Genomic DNA, 26,791 nt, shown 5'->3' with positions numbered 1-26,791 from the left:
ACAATGTAGTTTTTTTGTCAATTACCATTTTAATAACAGGGTAAAGAAAATTAAGTGGATTTTTGAAAGAAAACTATACTGTCAATATACTATTAAAACAAATTAAAATGGTAAAAGTTATTGTACTTTAAGTAAAAATAAAAGAGCAAAAATATCAATCCCAGTTTTGATTACTTAAATTAACAAAAAAAATGCATATAGCAAAGGATAGTTTCAATCTGCCTACCTCTGGGTTATGGGTCCAGCATGCTTCCATTGCAGTACTCTGCTGCCCATGTAAGTGCAAGAGATCCTGAAGCACTCACTCATCATGGGAAAGTACCAATGTGTTTATTCGTTGGTTGATGGAAGAAACATCTTACAAAAACTCTCCAGATTATTGATTTTTTAATGTTTTTCTAGGAAACGTTCTAGATGTATGCTTATTAGCCTTTGTCAGTATGTACTTTTTGCAAAGTGTCTCTGTGGCGCAATCGGTTAGTGTGTTTGGCTGTTAACCAAAAGGTTGGTGGTTCAATCCCACCCAGGGATGTAATTAACCTTGTGATCAGATTTTGGTGATATTTAAGTAGACAAGTCAAAATTTCAAACCTCCTCTTATGGTGTAGGGTACATGGCCTTCTCTGATGTAATCAGAGTTAGATTTGATTCAGTGATTTTATAAAAAACAGCTAGGAAGCACAATTTAGCAGTGGGTTGCAGAGAAAAAAAATATGCTGGCAGAAAAATCCAATCGAGTGATTAAACAGCTCTTCATTTTCTGGCTTTATTTTTATGCTAACAAATTTGTTCTCTGAAAAGTGTCCACAAAGCCAAGTCTCTGATTAACACCTTTGTAAGGATGGTTTTTCACCTATTACTAAATTAAACTTGCTTCATTGGAAAGGCAGCAAGATGCATCCTCATTTCAATGTCTACTGAAATAATACAAGTTGACACCAGGAAACATTAACGCCACTGCATCCTTGCTGCTTTCTCATGTGGAAGTCTGTTTAATGTGAAAACAAGGTGATATCTAATTAGCACACAGGTAAGGAATTAAGAAAATCTTTATTTAAGGGTGAAGATGTTTCTCACAAAATTGTTGACCCAATGCATCATTGAAATTCAAGCTGGAAAGATGATTTTAATATATCACTTGTACATTTTGTATTGCTCTTCTGGTGACAATGTAGTTTGTTTTTGTCAATTACCATTTTAATAATAGGGTAAAGAAAATGAAGTGGATTTTTGAAAGAAAACAATACTGTCAATATACTATTAAAACAAATTAAAATGGTAAAAGTTATTGTACTTTAAGTAAAAATAAAAGAGACAAAATATCAATCCGAGTTTTGGATTACTTTAATTAACAAAAAAAAATGCATATAGCAGAGGATAGTTTCAATCTGCCTACCTCTGGGTTATGGGCCCAGCATGCTTCCATTGCAGTACTCTGCTGCACATGTAAGTGCAAGAGATCCTGAAGCACTCACTCATCATGGGAAAGTACCAATGTGTTTCTTCGTTGGTTGATGGCAGAAACATCTTACAAAAACTCTCCAGATAATTGACATTTTAAAGTTTTTCTAGGAAACGTTTTAGATGAATGCTTATTAGCCTTTGTCAGTATGAACTTTTGCAAAGTGTCTCTGTGGCGCAATCAGTTAGTATGTACGGCTATTAACCAAAAGGTTGGTGGTTCAATCCCACCAATTGACCTTGTTATCAGATTTTGGTGATATTTAAGTAGACAAGTCAAATTTCATACCCCCTGTTATGGTGTAGGGTACCTGGCCTTCTCTGATGTAATCAGAGTTAGATTTGATTCAGTGATTTTATAAAAACATCTAGGAAGCACAATTTAGCAGTGGGTTGCAGAGAAAAAGAAATATGCTGGCAAAAAAATCAAATTGCGTGATTAAACAGCTCTTCATTTTCTGGCTTTATTTTTATGCTAACAAATTTGTTCTCTGAAAAGTGTCCACAAAGCCAAGTCTCTGATTAACACCTTTGTAGGGATGGTTTTTCACCTATTACTAAATTAAACTTGCTTCATTGGAAAGGCAGCAAGATGCATCCTCATTTCAATGTCTACTGAAATAATACAAGTTGACACCAGGAAACATTAACGCCACTGCATCCTTGCTGCTTTCTCATGTGGAAGTCTGTTTAATGTGAAAACAAGGTGATATCTAATTAGCACACAGGTAAGAAATTCCGAAAATCTTTATTTAAGGGTGAAGATGTTTCTCACAAAATTGTTGCCCCAATGCATCTTTGAAATTCAAGCTGGAAAGATGATTTTAATATATCACTTGTACATTTTGTATTGCTCTTCTGGTGACAATGTAGTTTTTTTTGTCGATTACCATTTTAATAATAGGGTAAAGAAAATTAAGCGGATTTTTGAAAGAAAACTATACTGTCAATATACTATTAAAACAAATTAAAATGGTAAAAGTTATTGTACTTTAAGTAAAAATAAAAGAGCAAAAATATCAATCCCAGTTTTGATTACTTAAATTAACAAAAAAAAATGCATATAACAAAGGATAGTTTCAATCTGCCTACCTCTGGGTTATGGGTCCAGCATGCTTCCATTGCAGTACTCTGCTGCACATGTAAGTGCAAGAGATCCTGAAGCACTCACTCATCATGGGAAAGTACCAATGTGTTTATTCATTGGTTGATGGAAGAAACATCTTACAAAAACTCTCCAGATTATTGATTTTTTAATGTTTTTCTAGGAAACGTTCTAGATGTATGCTTATTAGCCTTTGTCAGTATGTACTGTTTGCAAAGTGTCTCTGTGGCGCAATCGGTTAGTGTGTTCGGCTATTAACCAAAAGGTTGGTGGTTCAATCCCACCCAGGGACGTAATTAACCTTGTGATCAGATTTTGGTGATATTTAAGTAGACAAGTCAAAATTTCAAACCTCCTCTTATGGTGTAGGGTACATGGCCTTCTCTGATGTAATCAGAGTTAGATTTGATTCAGTGATTTTATAAAAAACAGCTAGGAAGCACAATTTAGCAGTGGGTTGCAGAGAAAAAAAATATGCTGGCAGAAAAATCCAATCGAGTGATTAAACAGCTCTTCATTTTCTGGCTTTATTTTTATGCTAACAAATTTGTTCTCTGAAAAGTGTCCACAAAGCCAAGTCTCTGATTAACACCTTTGTAAGGATGGTTTTTCACCTATTACTAAATTAAACTTGCTTCATTGGAAAGGCAGCAAGATGCATCCTCATTTCAATGTCTACTGAAATAATACAAGTTGACACCAGGAAACATTAACGCCACTGCATCCTTGCTGCTTTCTCATGTGGAAGTCTGTTTAATGTGAAAACAAGGTGATATCTAATTAGCACACAGGTAAGGAATTAAGAAAATCTTTATTTAAGGGTGAAGATGTTTCTCACAAAATTGTTGACCCAATGCATCATTGAAATTCAAGCTGGAAAGATGATTTTAATATATCACTTGTACATTTTGTATTGCTCTTCTGGTGACAATGTAGTTTGTTTTTGTCAATTACCATTTTAATAATAGGGTAAAGAAAATTAAGTGGATTTTTGAAAGAAAACAATACTGTCAATATACTATTAAAACAAATTAAAATGGTAAAAGTTATTGTACTTTAAGTAAAAATAAAAGAGACAAAATATCAATCCCAGTTTTGGATTACTTTAATTAACAAAAAAAAAATGCATATAGCAGAGGATAGTTTCAATCTGCCTACCTCTGGGTTATGGGCCCAGCATGCTTCCATTGCAGTACTCTGCTGCACATGTAAGTTCAAGAGATCCTGAAGCACTCACTCATCATGGGAAAGTACCAATGTGTTTCTTCGTTGGTTGATGGAAGAAACATCTTACAAAAACTCTCCAGATTATTGACTTTTTAAAGTTTTGCTAGGAAACGTTTTAGATGAATGCTTATTAGCCTTTGTCAGTATGGAAATTTGCAAAGTGTCTCTGTGGCGCAATCAGTTAGTATGTACGGCTTTTAACCAAAAGGTTGGTGGTTTAATCCCACCTAGGGACCTAATTGACCTTGTTATCAGATTTTGGTGATCTTTAAGTAGACAAGTCAAAATTTCAAACCCCCTGTTAAGGTGTAGGGTACTTGGCCTTCTCTGATGTAATCAGAGTTAGATTTGATTCAGTGATTTTATAAAAACAGCTAGGAAGCACAATTTAGCAGTGGGTTGCAGAGAAAAAAAATATGCTGGCAGAAAAATCCAATTGAGTGATTAAACAGCTCTTTATTTTCTGGCTTTATTTTTATGCTAACAAATTTGTTCTCTGAAAAGTGTCCACAAAGCCAAGTCTCTGATTAACACCTTTGTAAGGATGGTTTTTCACCTATTACTAAATTAAACTTGCTTCATTGGAAAGGCAGCAAGATGCATCCTCATTTCAATGTCTACTGAAATAATACAGGTTGACACAAGGAAACATTAACGCCACTGCATCCTTGCTGCTTTCTCATGTAAAAGTCTGTTTAATATGAAAACAAGGTGATATCTAATTAGCACACAGGTAAGGAATTAAGAAAATCTTTATTTAAGGGTGAAGATGTTTCTCACAAAATCGTTGCCCCAATGCATCATTGAAATTCAAGCTGGAAAGATGATTTTAATATATCACTTGTACATTTTGTATTGCTCTTCTGGTGACAATGTAGTTTGTTTTTGTCAATTACCATTTTAATAATAGGGTAAAGAAAATGAAGTGGATTTTTGAAAGAAAACAATACTGTCAATATACTATTAAAACAAATTAAAATGGTAAAAGTTATTGTACTTTAAGTAAAAATAAAAGAGCCAAAATATCAATCCCAGTTTTGGATTACTTTAATTAACAAAAAAAAATGCATATAGCAGAGGATAGTTTCAATCTGCCTACCTCTGGGTTATGGGCCCAGCATGCTTCCATTGCAGTACTCTGCTGCACATGTAAGTGCAAGAGATCCTGAAGCACTCACTCATCATGGGAAAGTACCAATGTGTTTCTTCGTTGGTTGATGGAAGAAACATCTTACAAAAACTCTCCAGATTATTGACTTTTTAAAGTTTTTCTAGGAAACGTTTTAGATGAATGCTTATTAGCCTTTGTCAGTATGAACTTTTGCAAAGTGTCTCTGTGGCGCAATCAGTTAGTATGTACGGCTATTAACCAAAAGGTTGGTGGTTCAATCCCACCCAGGGACCTAATTGACCTTGTTATCAGATTTTGGTGATCTTTAAGTAGACAAGTCAAATTTCATACCCCCTGTTATGGTGTAGGGTACCTGGCCTTCTCTGATGTAATCAGAGTTAGATTTGATTCAGTGATTTTATAAAAACATCTAGGAAGCACAATTTAGCAGTGGGTTGCAGAGAAAAAGAAATATGCTGGCAAAAAAATCAAATTGCGTGATTAAACAGCTCTTCATTTTCTGGCTTTATTTTTATGCTAACAAATTTGTTCTCTGAAAAGTGTCCACAAAGCCAAGTCTCTGATTAACACCTTTGTAGGGATGGTTTTTCACCTATTACTAAATTAAACTTGCTTCATTGGAAAGGCAGCAAGATGCATCCTCATTTCAATGTCTACTGAAATAATACAGGTTGACACCAGGAAACATTAACGCCACTGCATCCTTGCTGCTTTCTCATGTGGAAGTCTGTTTAATGTGAAAACAAGGTGATATCTAATTAGCACACAGGTAAGAAATTACGAAAATCTTTATTTAAGGGTGAATATGTTTCTCACAAAATTGTTGCCCCAATGCATCATTGAAATTCAAGCTGGAAAGATGATTTTAATATATCACTTGTACATTTTGTATTGCTCTTCTGGTGACAATGTAGTTTTTTTTGTCAATTACCATTTTAATAATAGGGTAAAGAAAATTAAGTGGATTTTTGAAAGAAAACTATACTGTCAATATACTATTAAAACAAATTAAAATGGTAAAAGTTATTGTACTTTAAGTAAAAATAAAAGAGCAAAAATATCAATCCCAGTTTTGATTACTTAAATTAACAAAAAAAAATGCATATAGCAAAGGATAGTTTCAATCTGCCTACCTCTGGGTTATGGGTCCAGCATGCTTCCATTGCAGTACTCTGCTGCACATGTAAGTGCAAGAGATCCTGAAGCACTCCCTCATCATGGGAAAGTACCAATGTGTTTATTCATTGGTTGATGGAAGAAACATCTTACAAAAACTCTCCAGATTATTGATTTTTTAATATTTTTCTAGGAAACGTTCTAGATGTATGCTTATTAGCCTTTGTTAGTATGTACTGTTTGCAAAGTGTCTTGGTGGCGCAATCGGTTAGTGTGTTCGGCTATTAACCAAAAGGTCGGTGGTTCAATCCCACCCAGGGACGTAATTGACCTTGTGATCAGATTTTGGTGATATTTAAGTAGACAAGTCAAAATTTCAAACCCCCTCTTATTGTGTAGGGTACCTGGCCTTCTCTGATGTAATCAGAGTTAGATTTGATTCAGTGATTTTATAAAAAACAGCTAGGAAGCACAATTTAGCAGTGGGTTGCAGAGAAAAAAAATATGCTGGCAGAAAAATCCAATTGAGTGATTAAACAGCTCTTCATTTTCTGGAATTTATTTTTATGCTAACAAATTTGTTCTCTGAAAAGTGTCCACAAAGCCAAGTCTCTGATTAACACCTTTGTAAGGATGGTTTTTCACCTATTACTAAATTAAACTTGCTTCATTGGAAAGGCAGCAAGATGCATCCTCATTTCAATGTCTACTGAAATAATACAGGTTGACACCAGGAAACATTAACGCCACTGCATCTTTGCTGCTTTCTCACATGGAAGTCTGTTTAATGTGAAAACAAGGTGATATCTAATTAGCACACAGGTAAGGAATTACGAAAATCTTTATTTAAGGGTGAAGATGTTTCTCACAAAATTGTTGCCCCAATGCATCATTGAAATTCAAGCTGGAAAGATGATTTTAATATATCACTTGTACATTTTGTATTGCTCTTCTGGTGACAATGTAGTTTTTTTGTCAATTACCATTTTAATAACAGGGTAAAGAAAATTAAGTGGATTTTTGAAAGAAAACTATACTGTCAATATACTATTAAAACAAATTAAAATGGTAAAAGTTATTGTACTTTAAGTAAAAATAAAAGAGCAAAAATATCAATCCCAGTTTTGATTACTTAAATTAACAAAAAAAATGCATATAGCAAAGGATAGTTTCAATCTGCCTACCTCTGGGTTATGGGTCCAGCATGCTTCCATTGCAGTACTCTGCTGCCCATGTAAGTGCAAGAGATCCTGAAGCACTCACTCATCATGGGAAAGTACCAATGTGTTTATTCGTTGGTTGATGGAAGAAACATCTTACAAAAACTCTCCAGATTATTGATTTTTTAATGTTTTTCTAGGAAACGTTCTAGATGTATGCTTATTAGCCTTTGTCAGTATGTACTTTTTGCAAAGTGTCTCTGTGGCGCAATCGGTTAGTGTGTTTGGCTGTTAACCAAAAGGTTGGTGGTTCAATCCCACCCAGGGACGTAATTAACCTTGTGATCAGATTTTGGTGATATTTAAGTAGACAAGTCAAAATTTCAAACCTCCTCTTATGGTGTAGGGTACATGGCCTTCTCTGATGTAATCAGAGTTAGATTTGATTCAGTGATTTTATAAAAAACAGCTAGGAAGCACAATTTAGCAGTGGGTTGCAGAGAAAAAAAATATGCTGGCAGAAAAATCCAATCGAGTGATTAAACAGCTCTTCATTTTCTGGCTTTATTTTTATGCTAACAAATTTGTTCTCTGAAAAGTGTCCACAAAGCCAAGTCTCTGATTAACACCTTTGTAAGGATGGTTTTTCACCTATTACTAAATTAAACTTGCTTCATTGGAAAGGCAGCAAGATGCATCCTCATTTCAATGTCTACTGAAATAATACAAGTTGACACCAGGAAACATTAACGCCACTGCATCCTTGCTGCTTTCTCATGTGGAAGTCTGTTTAATGTGAAAACAAGGTGATATCTAATTAGCACACAGGTAAGGAATTAAGAAAATCTTTATTTAAGGGTGAAGATGTTTCTCACAAAATTGTTGACCCAATGCATCATTGAAATTCAAGCTGGAAAGATGATTTTAATATATCACTTGTACATTTTGTATTGCTCTTCTGGTGACAATGTAGTTTGTTTTTGTCAATTACCATTTTAATAATAGGGTAAAGAAAATGAAGTGGATTTTTGAAAGAAAACAATACTGTCAATATACTATTAAAACAAATTAAAATGGTAAAAGTTATTGTACTTTAAGTAAAAATAAAAGAGACAAAATATCAATCCCAGTTTTGGATTACTTTAATTAACAAAAAAAAATGCATATAGCAGAGGATAGTTTCAATCTGCCTACCTCTGGGTTATGGGCCCAGCATGCTTCCATTGCAGTACTCTGCTGCACATGTAAGTGCAAGAGATCCTGAAGCACTCACTCATCATGGGAAAGTACCAATGTGTTTCTTCGTTGGTTGATGGAAGAAACATCTTACAAAAACTCTCCAGATTATTGACATTTTAAAGTTTTTCTAGGAAACGTTTTAGATGAATGCTTATTAGCCTTTGTCAGTATGGAAATTTGCAAAGTGTCTCTGTGGCGCAATCAGTTAGTATGTATGGCTTTTAACCAAAAGGTTGGTGGTTTAATCCCACCCAGGGACCTAATTGACCTTGTTATCAGATTTTGGTGATCTTTAAGTAGACAAGTCAAAATTTCAAACCCCCTGTTATGGTGTAGGGTACTTGGCCTTCTCTGATGTAATCAGAGTTAGATTTGATTCAGTGATTTTATAAAAACAGCTAGGAAGCACAATTTAGCAGTGGGTTGCAGAGAAAAAAAATATGCTGGCAGAAAAATCCAATTGAGTGATTAAACAGCTCTTTATTTTCTTGCTTTATTTTTATGCTAACAAATTTGTTCTCTGAAAAGTGTCCACAAAGCCAAGTCTCTGATTAACACCTTTGTAAGGATGGTTTTTCACCTATTACTAAATTAAACTTGCTTCATTGGAAAGGCAGCAAGATGCATCCTCATTTCAATGTCTACTGAAATAATACAGGTTGACACCAGGAAACATTAACGCCACTGCATCCTTGCTGCTTTCTCATGTAAAAGTCTGTTTAATATGAAAACAAGGTGATATCTAATTAGCACACAGGTAAGGAATTAAGAAAATCTTTATTTAAGGGTGAAGATGTTTCTCACAAAATCGTTGCCCCAATGCATCATTGAAATTCAAGCTGGAAAGATGATTTTAATATATCACTTGTACATTTTGTATTGCTCTTCTGGTGACAATGTAGTTTTTTTTGTCAATTACCATTTTAATAATAGGGTAAAGAAAATTAAGTGGATTTTTGAAAGAAAACTATACTGTCAATATACTATTAAAACAAATTAAAATGGTAAAAGTTATTGTACTTTAAGTAAAAATAAAAGAGCAAAAATATCAATCCCAGTTTTGATTACTTAAATTAACAAAAAAAATGCATATAGCAAAGGATAGTTTCAATCTGCCTACCTCTGGGTTATGGGTCCAGCATGCTTCCATTGCAGTACTCTGCTGCACATGTAAGTGCAAGAGATCCTGAAGCACTCACTCATCATGGGAAAGTACCAATGTGTTTATTCATTGGTTGATGGAAGAAACATCTTACAAAAACTCTCCAGATTATTGATTTTTTAATATTTTTCTAGGAAACGTTCTAGATGTATGCTTATTAGCCTTTGTCAGTATGTACTGTTTACAAAGTGTCTCGGTGGCGCAATCGGTTAGTGTGTTCGGCTATAAACCAAAAGGTTGGTGGTTCAATCCCACCCAGGGACGTAATTGACCTTGTGATCAGATTTTGGTGATATTTAAGTAGACAAGTCAAAATTTCAAACCCCCTCTTATTGTGTAGGGTACCTGGCCTTCTCTGATGTAATCAGAGTTAGATTTGATTCAGTGATTTTATAAAAAACAGCTAGGAAGCACAATTTAGCAGTGGGTTGCAGAGAAAAAAAATATGCTGGCAGAAAAATCCAATCGAGTGATTAAACAGCTCTTCATTTTCTGGCTTTATTTTTATGCTAACAAATTTGTTCTCTGAAAAGTGTCCACAAAGCCAAGTCTCTGATTAACACCTTTGTAAGGATGGTTTTTCACCTATTACTAAATTAAACTTGCTTCATTGGAAAGGCAGCAAGATGCATCCTCATTTCAATGTCTACTGAAATAATTCAAGTTGACACCAGGAAACATTAACGCCACTGCATCCTTGCTGCTTTCTCATGTGGAAGTCTGTTTAATGTGAAAACAAGGTGATATCTAATTAGCACACAGGTAAGGAATTAAGAAAATCTTTATTTAAGGGTGAAGATGTTTCTCACAAAATTGTTGACCCAATGCAACATTGAAATTCAAGCTGGAAAGATGATTTTAATATATCACTTGTACATTTTGTATTGCTCTTCTGGTGACAATGTAGTTTGTTTTTGTCAATTACCATTTTAATAATAGGGTAAAGAAAATGAAGTGGATTTTTGAAAGAAAACAATACTGTCAATATACTATTAAAACAAATTAAAATGGTAAAAGTTATTGTACTTTAAGTAAAAATAAAAGAGACAAAATATCAATCCCAGTTTTGGATTACTTTAATTAACAAAAAAAAAATGCATATAGCAGAGGATAGTTTCAATCTGCCTACCTCTGGGTTATGGGCCCAGCATGCTTCCATTGCAGTACTCTGCTGCACATGTAAGTTCAAGAGATCCTGAAGCACTCACTCATCATGGGAAAGTACCAATGTGTTTCTTCGTTGGTTGATGGAAGAAACATCTTACAAAAACTCTCCAGATTATTGACTTTTTAAAGTTTTTCTAGGAAACGTTTTAGATGAATGCTTATTAGCCTTTGTCAGTATGGACTTTTGCAAAGTGTCTCTGTGGCGCAATCAGTTAGTATGTACGGCTATTAACCAAAAGGTTGGTGGTTCAATCCCACCCAGGGACCTAATTGACCTTGTTATCAGATTTTGGTGATCTTTAAGTAGACAAGTCAAAATTTCAAACCCCCTGTTATGGTGTAGGGTACCTGGCCTTCTCTGATGTAATCAGAGTTAGATTTGATTCAGTGATTTTATAAAAACAGCTAGGAAGCACAATTTAGCAGTGGGTTGCAGAGAAAAAAAATATGCTGGCAGAAAAATCCAATTGAGTGATTAAACAGCTCTTTATTTTCTGGCTTTATTTTTATGCTAACAAATTTGTTCTCTGAAAAGTGTCCACAAAGCCAAGTCTCTGATTAACACCTTTGTAGGGATGGTTTTTCACCTATTACTAAATTAAACTTGCTTCATTGGAAAGGCAGCAAGATGTATCCTCATTTCAATGTCTACTGAAATAATACAGGTTGACACCAGGAAACATTAATGCCACTGCATCCTTGCTGCTTTCTCATGTGGAAGTCTGTTTAATGTGAAAACAAGGTGGTATCTAATTAGCACACAGGTAAGGAATTACGAAAATCTTTATTTAAGGGTGAAGATGTTTCTCACAAAATTGTTGCCCCAATGCATCATTGAAATTCAAGCTGGAAAGATGATTTTAATATATCACTTGTACATTTTGTATTGCTCTTCTGGTGACAATGTAGTTTTTTTGTCAATTACCATTTTAATAACAGGGTAAAGAAAATTAAGTGGATTTTTGATAGAAAACTATACTGTCAATATACTATTAAAACAAATTAAAATGGTAAAAGTTATTGTACTTTAAGTAAAAATAAAAGAGCCAAAATATCAATCCCAGTTTTGGATTACTTTAATTAACAAACAAAAAAATGCATATAGCAGAGGATAGTTTCAATCTGCCTACCTCTGGGTTATGGGCCCAGCATACTTCCATTGCAGTACTCTGCTGCACATGTAAGTGCAAGAGATCCTGAAGCACTCACTCATCATGGGAAAGTACCAATGTGTTTCTTCGTTGGTTGATGGAAGAAACATCTTACAAAAACTCTCCAGATTATTGACTTTTTAAAGTTTTTCTAGGAAACGTTTTAGATGAATGCTTATTAGCCTTTGTCAGTATGGACTTTTGCAAAGTGTCTCTGTGGTGCAATCGGTTAGTGTGTTTGGCTATTAACCAAAAGGTTGGTGGTTCAATCCCACCCAGGGACATAATTAACCTTGTGATCAGATTTTGGTGATATTTAAGTAGACAAGTCAAAATTTCAAACCTCATCTTATGGTGTAGGGTACATGGCCTTCTCTGATGTAATCAGAGTTAGATTTGATTCAGTGATTTTATAAAAAACAGCTAGGAAGCACAATTTAGCAGTGGGTTGCAGAGAAAAAAAATATGCTGGCAGAAAAATCCAATCGAGTGATTAAACAGCTCTTCATTTTCTGGCTTTATTTTTATGCTAACAAATTTGTTCTCTGAAAAGTGTCCACAAAGCCAAGTCTCTGATTAACACCTTTGTAAGGATGGTTTTTCACCTATTACTAAATTAAACTTGCTTCATTGGAAAGGCAGCAAGATGCATCCTCATTTCAATGTCTACTGAAATAATACAAGTTGACACCAGGAAACATTAACGCCACTGCATCCTTGCTGCTTTCTCATGTGGAAGTCTGTTTAATGTGAAAACAAGGTGATATCTAATTAGCACACAGGTAAGGAATTAAGAAAATCTTTATTTAAGGGTGAAGATGTTTCTCACAAAATTGTTGACCCAATGCAACATTGAAATTCAAGCTGGAAAGATGATTTTAATATATCACTTGTACATTTTGTATTGCTCTTCTGGTGACAATGTAGTTTGTTTTTGTCAATTACCATTTTAATAATAGGGTAAAGAAAATGAAGTGGATTTTTGAAAGAAAACAATACTGTCAATATACTATTAAAACAAATTAAAATGGTAAAAGTTATTGTACTTTAAGTAAAAATAAAAGAGACAAAATATCAATCCCAGTTTTGGATTACTTTAATTAACAAAAAAAAAAATGCATATAGCAGAGGATAGTTTCAATCTGCCTACCTCTGGGTTATGGGCCCAGCATGCTTCCATTGCAGTACTCTGCTGCACATGTAAGTTCAAGAGATCCTGAAGCACTCACTCATCATGGGAAAGTACCAATGTGTTTCTTCGTTGGTTGATGGAAGAAACATCTTACAAAAACTCTCCAGATTATTGACTTTTTAAAGTTTTTCTAGGAAACGTTTTAGATGAATGCTTATTAGCCTTTGTCAGTATGGACTTTCGCAAAGTGTCTCTGTGGCGCAATCAGTTAGTATGTACAGCTATTAACCAAAAGGTTGGTGGTTCAATCCCACCCAGGGACCTAATTGACCTTGTTATCAGATTTTGGTGATCTTTAAGTAGACAAGTCAAATTTCATATCCCCCTGTTATGGTGTAGGGTACCTGGCCTTCTCTGATGTAATAAGAGTTAGATTTGATTCAGTGATTTTATAAAAACATCTAGGAAGCACAATTTAGCAGTGGGTTGCAGAGAAAAAGAAATATGCTGGCAAAAAAATCAAATTGCGTGATTAAACAGCTCTTCATTTTCTGGCTTTATTTTTATGCTAACAAATTTGTTCTCTGAAAAGTGTCCACAAAGCCAAGTCTCTGATTAACACCTTTGTAGGGATGGTTTTTCACCTATTACTAAATTAAACTTGCTTCATTGGAAAGGCAGCAAGATGCATCCTCATTTCAATGTCTACTGAAATAATACAGGTTGACACCAGGAAACATTAACGCCACTGCATCCTTGCTGCTTTCTCATGTGGAAGTCTGTTTAATGTGAAAACAAGGTGATATCTAATTAGCACACAGGTAAGAAATTACGAAAATCTTTATTTAAGGGTGAAGATGTTTCTCACAAAATTGTTGCCCCAATGCATCATTGAAATTCAAGCTGGAAAGATGATTTTAATATATCACTTGTACATTTTGTATTGCTCTTCTGGTGACAATGTAGTTTTTTTTGTCAATTACCATTTTAATAATAGGGTAAAGAAAATTAAGTGGATTTTTGAAAGAAAACTATACTGTCAATATACTATTAAAACAAATTAAAATGGTAAAAGTTATTGTACTTTAAGTAAAAATAAAAGAGCAAAAATATCAATCCCAGTTTTGATTACTTAAATTAACAAAAAAAAATGCATATAGCAAAGGATAGTTTCAATCTGCCTACCTCTGGGTTATGGGTCCAGCATGCTTCCATTGCAGTACTCTGCTGCACATGTAAGTGCAAGAGATCCTGAAGCACTCACTCATCATGGGAAAGTACCAATGTGTTTATTCATTGGTTGATGGAAGAAACATCTTACAAAAACTCTCCAGATTATTGATTTTTTAATATTTTTCTAGGAAACGTTCTAGATGTATGCTTATTAGCCTTTGTCAGTATGTACTGTTTGCAAAGTGTCTCGGTGGCGCAATCGGTTAGTGTGTTTGGCTATTAACCAAAAGGTTGGTGGTTCAATCCCACCCAGGGACGTAATTGACCTTGTGATCAGATTTTGGTGATATTTAAGTAGACAAGTCAAAATTTCAAACCCCCTCTTATTGTGTAGGGTACCTGGCCTTCTCTGATGTAATCAGAGTTAGATTTGATTCAGTGATTTTATAAAAAAAACAGCTAGGAAGCACAATTTAGCAGTGGGTTGCAGAGAAAAAAAATATGCTGGCAGAAAAATCCAATTGAGTGATTAAACAGCTCTTCATTTTCTGGAATTTATTTTTATGCTAACAAATTTGTTCTCTGAAAAGTGTCCACAAAGCCAAGTCTCTGATTAACACCTTTGTAAGGATGGTTTTTCACCTATTACTAAATTAAACTTGCTTCATTGGAAAGGCAGCAAGATGCATCCTCATTTCAATGTCTACTGAAATAATACAGGTTGACACCAGGAAACATTAAAGCCACTGCATCCTTGCTGCTTTCTCATGTGGAAGTCTGTTTAATGTGAAAACAAGGTGATATCTAATTAGCACACAGGTAAGAAATTACGAAAATCTTTATTTAAGGGTGAAGATGTTTCTCACAAAATTGTTGCCCCAATGCATCATTGAAATTCAAGCTGGAAAGATGATTTTAATATATCACTTGTACATTTTGTATTGCTCTTCTGGTGACAATGTAGTTTTTTTTGTCAATTACCATTTTAATAATAGGGTAAAGAAAATTAAGTGGATTTTTGAATGAAAACTATACTGTCAATATACTATTAAAACAAATTAAAATGGTAAAAGTTATTGTACTTTAAGTAAAAATAAAAGAGCAAAAATATCAATCCCAGTTTTGATTACTTAAATTAACAAAAAAAAATGCATATAGCAAAGGATAGTTTCAATCTGCCTACCTCTGGGTTATGGGTCCAGCATGCTTCCATTGCAGTACTCTGCTGCACATGTAAGTGCAAGAGATCCTGAAGCACTCACTCATCATGGGAAAGTACCAATGTGTTTATTCATTGGTTGATGGAAGAAACATCTTACAAAAACTCTCCAGATTATTGATTTTTTAATATTTTTCTAGGAAACGTTCTAGATGTATGCTTATTAGCCTTTGTCAGTATGTACTTTTTGCAAAGTGTCTCGGTGGCGCAATCGGTTAGTGTGTTTGGCTATTAACCAAAAGGTTGGTGGTTCAATCCCACCCAGGGACGTAATTGACCTTGTGATCAGATTTTGGTGATATTTAAGTAGACAAGTCAAAATTTCAAACCCCCTCTTATTGTGTAGGGTACCTGGCCTTCTCTGATGTAATCAGAGTTAGATTTGATTCAGTGATTTTATAAAAAAAACAGCTAGGAAGCACAATTTAGCAGTGGGTTGCAGAGAAAAAAAATATGCTGGCAGAAAAATCCAATTGAGTGATTAAACAGCTCTTCATTTTCTGGAATTTATTTTTATGCTAACAAATTTGTTCTCTGAAAAGTGTCCACAAAGCCAAGTCTCTGATTAACACCTTTGTAAGGATGGTTTTTCACCTATTACTAAATTAAACTTGCTTCATTGGAAAGGCAGCAAGATGCATCCTCATTTCAATGTCTACTGAAATAATACAGGTTGACACCAGGAAACATTAAAGCCACTGCATCCTTGCTGCTTTCTCATGTGGAAGTCTGTTTAATGTGAAAACAAGGTGATATCTAATTAGCACACAGGTAAGGAATTACGAAAATCTTTATTTAAGGGTGAAGATGTTTCTCACAAAATTGTTGCCCCAATGCATCATTGAAATTCAAGCTGGAAAGATGATTTTAATATATCACTTGTACATTTTGTATTGCTCTTCTGGTGACAATGTAGTTTTTTTGTCAATTACCATTTTAATAACAGGGTAAAGAAAATTAAGTGGATTTTTGATAGAAAACTATACTGTCAATATACTATTAAAACAAATTAAAATGGTAAAAGTTATTGTACTTTAAGTAAAAATAAAAGAGCCAAAATATCAATCCCAGTTTTGGATTACTTTAATTAACAAACAAAAAAATGCATATAGCAGAGGATAGTTTCAATCTGCCTACCTCTGGGTTATGGGCCCAGCATACTTCCATTGCAGTACTCTGCTGCACATGTAAGTGCAAGAGATCCTGAAGCACTCACTCATCATGGGAAAGTACCAATGTGTTTCTTCGTTGGTTGATGGAAGAAACATCTTACAAAAACTCTCCAGATTATTGACTTTTTAAAGTTTTTCTAGGAAACGTTTTAGATGAATGCTTATTAGCCTTTGTCAGTATGGACTTTTGCAAAGTGTCTCTGTGGTGCAATCGGTTAGTGTGTTTGGCTATTAACCAAAAGGTTGGTGGTTCAATCCCACCCAGGGACATAATTAACCTTGTGATCAGATTTTGGTGATATTTAAGTAGACAAGTCAAAATTTCAAACCTCATCTTATGGTGTAGGGTACATGGCCTTCTCTGATGTAATCAGAGTTAGATTTGATTCAGTGATTTTATAAAAAACAGCTAGGAAGCACAATTTAGCAGTGGGTTGCAGAGAAAAAAAATATGCTGGCAGAAAAATCCAATCGAGTGATTAAACAGCTCTTCATTTTCTGGCTTTATTTTTATGCTAACAAATTTGTTCTCTGAAAAGTGTCCACAAAGCCAAGTCTCTGATTAACACCTTTGTAAGGATGGTTTTTCACCTATTACTAAATTAAACTTGCTTCATTGGAAAGGCAGCAAGATGCATCCTCATTTCAATGTCTACTGAAATAATACAAGTTGACACCAGGAAACATTAACGCCACTGCATCCTTGCTGCTTTCTCATGTGGAAGTCTGTTTAATGTGAAAACAAGGTGATATCTAATTAGCACACAGGTAAGGAATTAAGAAAATCTTTATTTAAGGGTGAAGATGTTTCTCACAAAATTGTTGACCCAATGCAACATTGAAATTCAAGCTGGAAAGATGATTTTAATATATCACTTGTACATTTTGTATTGCTCTTCTGGTGACAATGTAGTTTTTTTTGTCAATTACCATTTTAATAATAGGGTAAAGAAAATTAAGTGGATTTTTGAATGAAAACTATACTGTCAATATACTATTAAAACAAATTAAAATGGTAAAAGTTATTGTACTTTAAGTAAAAATAAAAGAGCAAAAATATCAATCCCAGTTTTGATTACTTAAATTAACAAAAAAAAATGCATATAGCAAAGGATAGTTTCAATCTGCCTACCTCTGGGTTATGGGTCCAGCATGCTTCCATTGCAGTACTCTGCTGCACATGTAAGTGCAAGAGATCCTGAAGCACTCACTCATCATGGGAAAGTACCAATGTGTTTATTCATTGGTTGATGGAAGAAACATCTTACAAAAACTCTCCAGATTATTGATTTTTTAATATTTTTCTAGGAAACGTTCTAGATGTATGCTTATTAGCCTTTGTCAGTATGTACTTTTTGCAAAGTGTCTCGGTGGCGCAATCGGTTAGTGTGTTTGGCTATTAACCAAAAGGTTGGTGGTTCAATCCCACCCAGGGACGTAATTGACCTTGTGATCAGATTTTGGTGATATTTAAGTAGACAAGTCAAAATTTCAAACCCCCTCTTATTGTGTAGGGTACCTGGCCTTCTCTGATGTAATCAGAGTTAGATTTGATTCAGTGATTTTATAAAAAAAACAGCTAGGAAGCACAATTTAGCAGTGGGTTGCAGAGAAAAAAAATATGCTGGCAGAAAAATCCAATTGAGTGATTAAACAGCTCTTCATTTTCTGGAATTTATTTTTATGCTAACAAATTTGTTCTCTGAAAAGTGTCCACAAAGCCAAGTCTCTGATTAACACCTTTGTAAGGATGGTTTTTCACCTATTACTAAATTAAACTTGCTTCATTGGAAAGGCAGCAAGATGCATCCTCATTTCAATGTCTACTGAAATAATACAGGTTGACACCAGGAAACATTAAAGCCACTGCATCCTTGCTGCTTTCTCATGTGGAAGTCTGTTTAATGTGAAAACAAGGTGATATCTAATTAGCACACAGGTAAGGAATTACGAAAATCTTTATTTAAGGGTGAAGATGTTTCTCACAAAATTGTTGCCCCAATGCATCATTGAAATTCAAGCTGGAAAGATGATTTTAATATATCACTTGTACATTTTGTATTGCTCTTCTGGTGACAATGTAGTTTTTTTGTCAATTACCATTTTAATAACAGGGTAAAGAAAATTAAGTGGATTTTTGAAAGAAAACTATACTGTCAATATACTATTAAAACAAATTAAAATGGTAAAAGTTATTGTACTTTAAGTAAAAATAAAAGAGCCAAAATATCAATCCCAGTTTTGGATTACTTTAATTAACAAACAAAAAAATGCATATAGCAGAGGATAGTTTCAATCTGCCTACCTCTGGGTTATGGGCCCAGCATGCTTCCATTGCAGTACTCTGCTGCACATGTAAGTGCAAGAGATCCTGAAGCACTCACTTATCATGGGAAAGTACCAATGTGTTTCTTCGTTGGTTGATGGAAGAAACATTTTACAAAAACTCTCCAGATTATTGACTTTTTAAAGTTTTTCTAGGAAACGTTTTAGATGAATGCTTATTAGCCTTTGTCAGTATGGACTTTTGCAAAGTGTCTCTGTGGCGCAATCAGTTAGTGTGTTTGGCTATTAACCAAAAGGTTGGTGGTTCAATCCCACCCAGGGACGTAGTTAACCTTGTGATCAGATTTTGGTGATATTTAAGTAGACAAGTCAAAATTTCAAACCTCCTCTTATGGTGTAGGGTACATGGCCTTCTCTGATGTAATCAGAGTTAGATTTGATTCAGTGATTTTATAAAAAACAGCTAGGAAGCACAATTTAGCAGTGGGTTGCAGAGAAAAAAAATATGCTGGCAGAAAAATCCAATCGAGTGATTAAACAGCTCTTCATTTTCTGGCTTTATTTTTATGCTAACAAATTTGTTCTCTGAAAAGTGTCCACAAAGCCAAGTCTCTGATTAACACCTTTGTAAGGATGGTTTTTCACCTATTACTAAATTAAACTTGCTTCATTGGAAAGGCAGCAAGATGCATCCTCATTTCAATGTCTACTGAAATAATACAAGTTGACACCAGGAAACATTAACGCCACTGCATCCTTGCTGCTTTCTCATGTGGAAGTCTGTTTAATGTGAAAACAAGGTGATATCTAATTAGCACACAGGTAAGGAATTAAGAAAATCTTTATTTAAGGGTGAAGATGTTTCTCACAAAATTGTTGACCCAATGCAACATTGAAATTCAAGCTGGAAAGATGATTTTAATATATCACTTGTACATTTTGTATTGCTCTTCTGGTGACAATGTAGTTTGTTTTTGTCAATTACCATTTTAATAATAGGGTAAAGAAAATGAAGTGGATTTTTGAAAGAAAGCAATACTGTCAATATACTATTAAAACAAATTAAAATGGTAAAAGTTATTGTACTTTAAGTAAAAATAAAAGAGACAAAATATCAATCCCAGTTTTGGATTACTTTAATTAACAAAAAAAAAAATGCATATAGCAGAGGATAGTTTCAATCTGCCTACCTCTGGGTTATGGGCCCAGCATGCTTCCATTGCAGTACTCTGCTGCACATGTAAGTTCAAGAGATCCTGAAGCACTCACTCATCATGGGAAAGTACCAATGTGTTTCTTCGTTGGTTGATGGAAGAAACATCTTACAAAAACTCTCCAGATAATTGACTTTTGAAAGTTTTTCTAGGAAACGTTTTAGATGAATGCTTATTAGCCTTTGTCAGTATGGACTTTTGCAAAGTGTCTCTGTGGCGCAATCAGTTAGTATGTACGGCTATTAACCATAAGGTTGGTGGTTCAATCCCACCCAGGGACCTAATTGACCTTGTTATCAGATTTTTGTGATCTTTAAGTAGACAAGTCAAAATTTCAAACCCCCTGTTATGGTGTAGGGTACCTGGCCTTCTCTGATGTAATCAGAGTTAGATTTGATTCAGTGATTTTATAAAAACAGCTAGGAAGCACAATTTAGCAGTGGGTTGCAGAGAAAAAAAATATGCTGGCAGAAAAATCCAATTGAGTGATTAAACAGCTCTTTATTTTCTGGCTTTATTTTTATGCTAACAAATTTGTTCTCTGAAAAGTGTCCACAAAGCCAAGTCTCTGATTAACACCTTTGTAAGGATGGTTTTTCACCTATTACTAAATTAAACTTGCTTCATTGGAAAGGCAGCAAGATGCATCCTCATTTCAATGTCTACTGAATTAATACAGGTTGACACCAGGAAACATTAACGCCACTGCATCCTTGCTGCTTTCTCTTGTGGAAGTCTGTTTAATGTGAAAACAAGGTGATATCTAATTAGCACACAGGTAAGGAATTAAGAAAATCTTTATTTAAGGGTGAAGATGTTTCTCACAAAATCGTTGCCCCAATGCATCATTGAAATTCAAGCTGGAAAGATGATTTTAATATATCACTTGTACATTTTGTATTGCTCTTCTGGTGACAATGTAGTTTGTTTTTGTCAATTACCATTTTAATAATAGGGTAAAGAAAATGAAGTGGATTTTTGAAAGAAAACAATACTGTCAATATACTATTAAAACAAATTAAAATGGTAAAAGTTATTGTACTTTAAGTAAAAATAAAAGAGCCAAAATATCAATCCCAGTTTTGGATTACTTTAATTAACAAACAAAAAAATGCATATAGCAGAGGATAGTTTCAATCTGCCTACCTCTGGGTTATGGGCCCAGCATGCTTCCATTGCTGTACTCTGCTGCACATGTAAGTGCAAGAGATCCTGAAGCACTCACTCATCATGGGAAAGTACCAATGTGTTTCTTCGTTGGTTGATAGAAGAAACATCTTACAAAAACTCTCCAGATTATTGACTTTTTTAAGTTTTTCTAGGAAACGTTTTAGATGAATGCTTATTAGCATTTGTCAGTATGTGCTTTTGCAAAGTGTCTCTGTGGCGCAATCAGTTAGTGTGTACGGCTATTAACCAAAAGGTTGGTGGTTCAATCCCACCCAGGGACGTAATTGACCTTGTTATCAGATTTTGGTGATCTTTAAGTAGACAAGTCAAATTTCATACCCCCTGTTATGGTGTAGGGTACCTGGCCTTCTCTGATGTAATCAGAGTTAGATTTGATTCAGTGATTTTATAAAAACATCTAGGAAGCACAATTTAGCAGTGGGTTGCAGAGAAAAAGAAATATGCTGGCAAAAAAATCAAATTGCGTGATTAAACAGCTCTTCATTTTCTGGCTTTATTTTTATGCTAACAAATTTGTTCTCTGAAAAGTGTCCACAAAGCCAAGTCTCTGATTAACACCTTTGTAGGGATGGTTTTTCACCTATTACTAAATTAAACTTGCTTCATTGGAAAGGCAGCAAGATGTATCCTCATTTCAATGTCTACTGAAATAATACAGGTTGACACCAGGAAACATTAACGCCACTGCATCCTTGCTGCTTTCTCATGTGGAAGTCTGTTTAATGTGAAAACAAGGTGATATCTAATTAGCACACAGGTAAGGAATTAAGAAAATCTTTATTTAAGGGTGAAGATGTTTCTCACAAAATTGTTGACCCAATGCAACATTGAAATTCAAGCTGGAAAGATGATTTTAATATATCACTTGTACATTTTGTATTGCTCTTCTGGTGACAATGTAGTTTGTTTTTGTCAATTACCATTTTAATAATAGGGTAAAGAAAATGAAGTGGATTTTTGAAAAAAAACAATACTGTCAATATACTATTAAAACAAATTAAAATGGTAAAAGTTATTGTACTTTAAGTAAAAATAAAAGAGACAAAATATCAATCCCAGTTTTGGATTACTTTAATTAACAAAAAAAAAATGCATATAGCAGAGGATAGTTTCAATCTGCCTACCTCTGGGTTATGGGCCCAGCATGCTTCCATTGCAGTACTCTGCTGCACATGTAAGTGCAAGAGATCCTGAAGCACTCACTCATCATGGGAAAGTACCAATGTGTTTCTTCGTTGGTTGATGGAAGAAACATCTTACAAAAACTCTCCAGATTATTAACTTTTGAAAGTTTTTCTAGGAAACGTTTTAGATGAATGCTTATTAGCCTTTGTCAGTATGTGCTTTTGCAAAGTGTCTCTGTGGCACAATCAGTTAGTGTGTACGGCTATTAACCAAAAGGTTGGTGGTTCAATCCCACCCAGGGACCTAATTGACCTTGTTATCAGATTTTGGTGATCTTTAAGTAGACAAGTCAAAATTTCAAACCCCCTGTTATGGTGTAGGGTACCTGGCCTTCTCTGATGTAATCAGAGTTAGATTTGATTCAGTGATTTTATAAAAACAGCTAGGAAGCACAATTTAGCAGTGGGTTGCAGAGAAAAAAAATATGCTGGCAGAAAAATCCAATTGAGTGATTAAACAGCTCTTCATTTTCTGGCTTTATTTTTATGCTAACAAATTTGTTCTCTGAAAAGTGTCCACAAAGCCAAGTCTCTGATTAACACCTTTGTAAGGATGGTTTTTCACCTATTACTAAATTAAACTTGCTTCATTGGAAAGGCAGCAAGATGCATCCTCATTTCAATGTCTACTAAAATAATACAAGTTGACACCAGGAAACATTAACGCCACTGCATCCTTGCTGCTTTCTCATGTGGAAGTCTGTTTAATATGAAAACAAGGTGATATCTAATTAGCACACAGGTAAGGAATTAAGAAAATCTTTATTTAAGGGTGAAGATGTTTCTCACAAAATCGTTGCCCCAATGCATCATTGAAATTCAAGCTGGAAATGTGATTTTAATATATCACTTGTACATTTTGTATTGCTCTTCTGGTGACAATGTAGTTTGTTTTTGTCAATTACCATTTTAATAATAGGGTAAAGAAAATGAAGTGGATTTTTGAAAGAAAACAATACTGTCAATATACTATTAAAACAAATTAAAATGGTAAAAGTTATTGTACTTTAAGTAAAAATAAAAGAGACAAAATATCAATCCCAGTTTTGGATTACTTTAATTAACAAAAAAAAAATGCATATAGCAGAGGATAGTTTCAATCTGCCTACCTCTGGGTTATGGGCCCAGCATGCTTCCATTGCAGTACTCTGCTGCACATGTAAGTTCAAGAGATCCTGAAGCACTCACTCATCATGGGAAAGTACCAATGTGTTTCTTCGTTGGTTGATGGAAGAAACATCTTACAAAAACTCTCCAGATTATTGACTTTTTAAAGTTTTTCTAGGAAACGTTTTAGATGAATGCTTATTAGCCTTTGTCAGTATGGACTTTTGCAAAGTGTCTCTGTGGCGCAATCAGTTAGTATGTACGGCTATTAACCAAAAGGTTGGTGGTTCAATCCCACCCAGGGACCTAATTGACCTTGTTATCAGATTTTGGTGATCTTTAAGTAGACAAGTCAAAATTTCAAACCCCCTGTTATGGTGTAGGGTACCTGGCCTTCTCTGATGTAATCAGAGTTAGATTTGATTCAGTGATTTTATAAAAACAGCTAGGAAGCACAATTTAGCAGTGGGTTGCAGAGAAAAAAAATATGCTGGCAGAAAAATCCAATTGAGTGATTAAACAGCTCTTTATTTTCTGGCTTTATTTTTATGCTAACAAATTTGTTCTCTGAAAAGTGTCCACAAAGCCAAGTCTCTGATTAACACCTTTGTAAGGATGGTTTTTCACCTATTACTAAATAAAACTTGCTTCATTGGAAAGGCAGCAAGATGCATCCTCATTTCAATGTCTACTGAAATAATACAGGTTGACACCAGGAAACATTAACGCCACTGCATCCTTGCTGCTTTCTCATGTGGAAGTCTGTTTAATGTGAAAACAAGGTGATATCTAATTAGCACACAGGTAAGGAATTAAGAAAATCTTTATTTAAGGGTGAAGATGTTTCTCACAAAATCGTTGCCCCCATGCATCATTGAAATTCAAGCTGGAAAGATGATTTTAATATATCACTTGTACATTTTGTATTGCTCTTCTGGTGACAATGTAGTTTGTTTTTGTCAATTACCATTTTATTATAGGGTAAAGAAAATTAAGTGGATTTTTGAAAGAAAACAATACTGTCAATATACTATTAAAACAAATTAAAATGGTAAAAGTTATTGTACTTTAAGTAAAAATAAAAGAGCCAAAATATCAATCCCAGTTTTGGATTACTTTAATTAACAAACAAAAAAATGCATATAGCAGAGGATAGTTTCAATCTGCCTACCTCTGGGTTATGGGCCCAGCATGCTTCCATTGCAGTACTCTGCTGCACATGTAAGTGCAAGAGATCCTGAAGCACTCACTTATCATGGGAAAGTACCAATGTGTTTCTTCGTTGGTTGATGGAAGAAACATCTTACAAAAACTCTCCAGATTATTGACTTTTTAAAGTTTTTCTAGGAAACGTTTTAGATGAATGCTTATTAGCCTTTGTCAGTATGGACTTTTGCAAAGTGTCTCTGTGGCGCAATCGGTTAGTGTGTTTGGCTATTAACCAAAAGGTTGGTGGTTCAATCCCACCCAGGGACGTAATTAACCTTGTGATCAGATTTTGGTGATATTTAAGTAGACAAGTCAAAATTTCAAACCTCCTCTTATGGTGTAGGGTACATGGCCTTCTCTGATGTAATCAGAGTTAGATTTGATTCAGTGATTTTATAAAAAACAGCTAGGAAGCACAATTTAGCAGTGGGTTGCAGAGAAAAAAAATATGCTGGCAGAAAAATCCAATCGAGTGATTAAACAGCTCTTCATTTTCTGGCTTTATTTTTATGCTAACAAATTTGTTCTCTGAAAAGTGTCCACAAAGCCAAGTCTCTGATTAACACCTTTGTAAGGATGGTTTTTCACCTATTACTAAATTAAACTTGCTTCATTGGAAAGGCAGCAAGATGCATCCTCATTTCAATGTCTACTGAAATAATACAAGTTGACACCAGGAAACATTAATGCCACTGCATCCTTGCTGCTTTCTCATGTGGAAGTCTGTTTAATGTGAAAACAAGGTGATATCTAATTAGCACACAGGTAAGGAATTAAGAAAATCTTTATTTAAGGGTGAAGATGTTTCTCACAAAATTGTTGACCCAATGCAACATTGAAATTCAAGCTGGAAAGATGATTTTAATATATCACTTGTACATTTTGTATTGCTCTTCTGGTGACAATGTAGATTGTTTTTGTCAATTACCATTTTAATAATAGGGTAAAGAAAATGAAGTGGATTTTTGAAAGAAAGCAATACTGTCAATATACTATTAAAACAAATTAAAATGGTAAAAGTTATTGTACTTTAAGTAAAAATAAAAGAGACAAAATATCAATCCCAGTTTTGGATTACTTTAATTAACAAAAAAAAAAATGCATATAGCAGAGGATAGTTTCAATCTGCCTACCTCTGGGTTATGGGCCCAGCATGCTTCCATTGCAGTACTCTGCTGCACATGTAAGTGCAAGAGATCCTGAAGCACTCACTCATCATGGGAAAGTACCAATGTGTTTCTTCGTTGGTTGATAGAAGAAACATCTTACAAAAACTCTCCAGATTATTGACTTTTTTAAGTTTTTCTAGGAAACGTTTCAGATGAATGCTTATTAGCATTTGTCAGTATGTACTTTTGCAAAGTGTCTCTGTGGCGCAATCAGTTAGTGTGTACGGCTATTAACCAAAAGGTTGGTGGTTCAATCCCACCCAGGGACGTAATTGACCTTGTTATCAGATTTTGGTGATCTTTAAGTAGACAAGTCAAATTTCATACCCCCTGTTATGGTGTAGGGTACCTGGCCTTCTCTGATGTAATCAGAGTTAGATTTGATTCAGTGATTTTATAAAAACATCTAGGAAGCACAATTTAGCAGTGGGTTGCAGAGAAAAAGAAATATGCTGGCAAAAAAATCAAATTGCGTGATTAAACAGCTCTTCATTTTCTGGCTTTATTTTTATGCTAACAAATTTGTTCTCTGAAAAGTGTCCACAAAGCCAAGTCTCTGATTAACACCTTTGTAGGGATGGTTTTTCACCTATTACTAAATTAAACTTGCTTCATTGGAAAGGCAGCAAGATGTATCCTCATTTCAATGTCTACTGAAATAATACAGGTTGACACCAGGAAACATTAACGCCACTGCATCCTTGCTGCTTTCTCATGTGGAAGTCTGTTTAATGTGAAAACAAGGTGATATCTAATTAGCACACAGGTAAGGAATTAAGAAAATCTTTATTTAAGGGTGAAGATGTTTCTCACAA

The 26,791-nt window shown here is 34.5% G+C and overlaps 5 non-coding genes across 5 annotated transcripts; all 5 read left to right on the top strand.

The window, feature by feature from the left end:
* The first annotated feature begins 7,457 nt into the window (after window positions 1-7,457).
* TRNAN-GUU (transfer RNA asparagine (anticodon GUU)) lies at window positions 7,458-7,531 on the top strand. Its single transcript has one exon. It is a non-coding gene; the product is annotated as a tRNA-Asn (tRNA).
* Window positions 7,532-9,792: 2,261 nt separating this feature from the next.
* Window positions 9,793-9,866, top strand: TRNAY-AUA (transfer RNA tyrosine (anticodon AUA)). The gene has a single exon. It is a non-coding gene; the product is annotated as a tRNA-Tyr (tRNA).
* Window positions 9,867-12,130: 2,264 nt separating this feature from the next.
* On the top strand, window positions 12,131-12,204 carry TRNAN-AUU (transfer RNA asparagine (anticodon AUU)). Its single transcript has one exon. It is a non-coding gene; the product is annotated as a tRNA-Asn (tRNA).
* Window positions 12,205-16,812: 4,608 nt separating this feature from the next.
* On the top strand, window positions 16,813-16,886 carry TRNAN-AUU (transfer RNA asparagine (anticodon AUU)). Its single transcript has one exon. It is a non-coding gene; the product is annotated as a tRNA-Asn (tRNA).
* An 8,114-nt stretch (window positions 16,887-25,000) lies between these two features.
* Window positions 25,001-25,074, top strand: TRNAN-AUU (transfer RNA asparagine (anticodon AUU)). Its single transcript has one exon. It is a non-coding gene; the product is annotated as a tRNA-Asn (tRNA).
* The last annotated feature ends 1,717 nt before the right edge of the window (window positions 25,075-26,791 follow it).

This window comes from Pseudophryne corroboree, unplaced genomic scaffold, assembly GCF_028390025.1.
Source record: "Pseudophryne corroboree isolate aPseCor3 unplaced genomic scaffold, aPseCor3.hap2 scaffold_883, whole genome shotgun sequence".
In the NCBI taxonomy this organism is placed as follows: Eukaryota; Metazoa; Chordata; class Amphibia; order Anura; family Myobatrachidae; genus Pseudophryne; species Pseudophryne corroboree.
The sequence above is the reverse complement of the archived record's forward strand: the minus strand, read 5'-3'. Positions and strand labels throughout refer to the sequence as shown.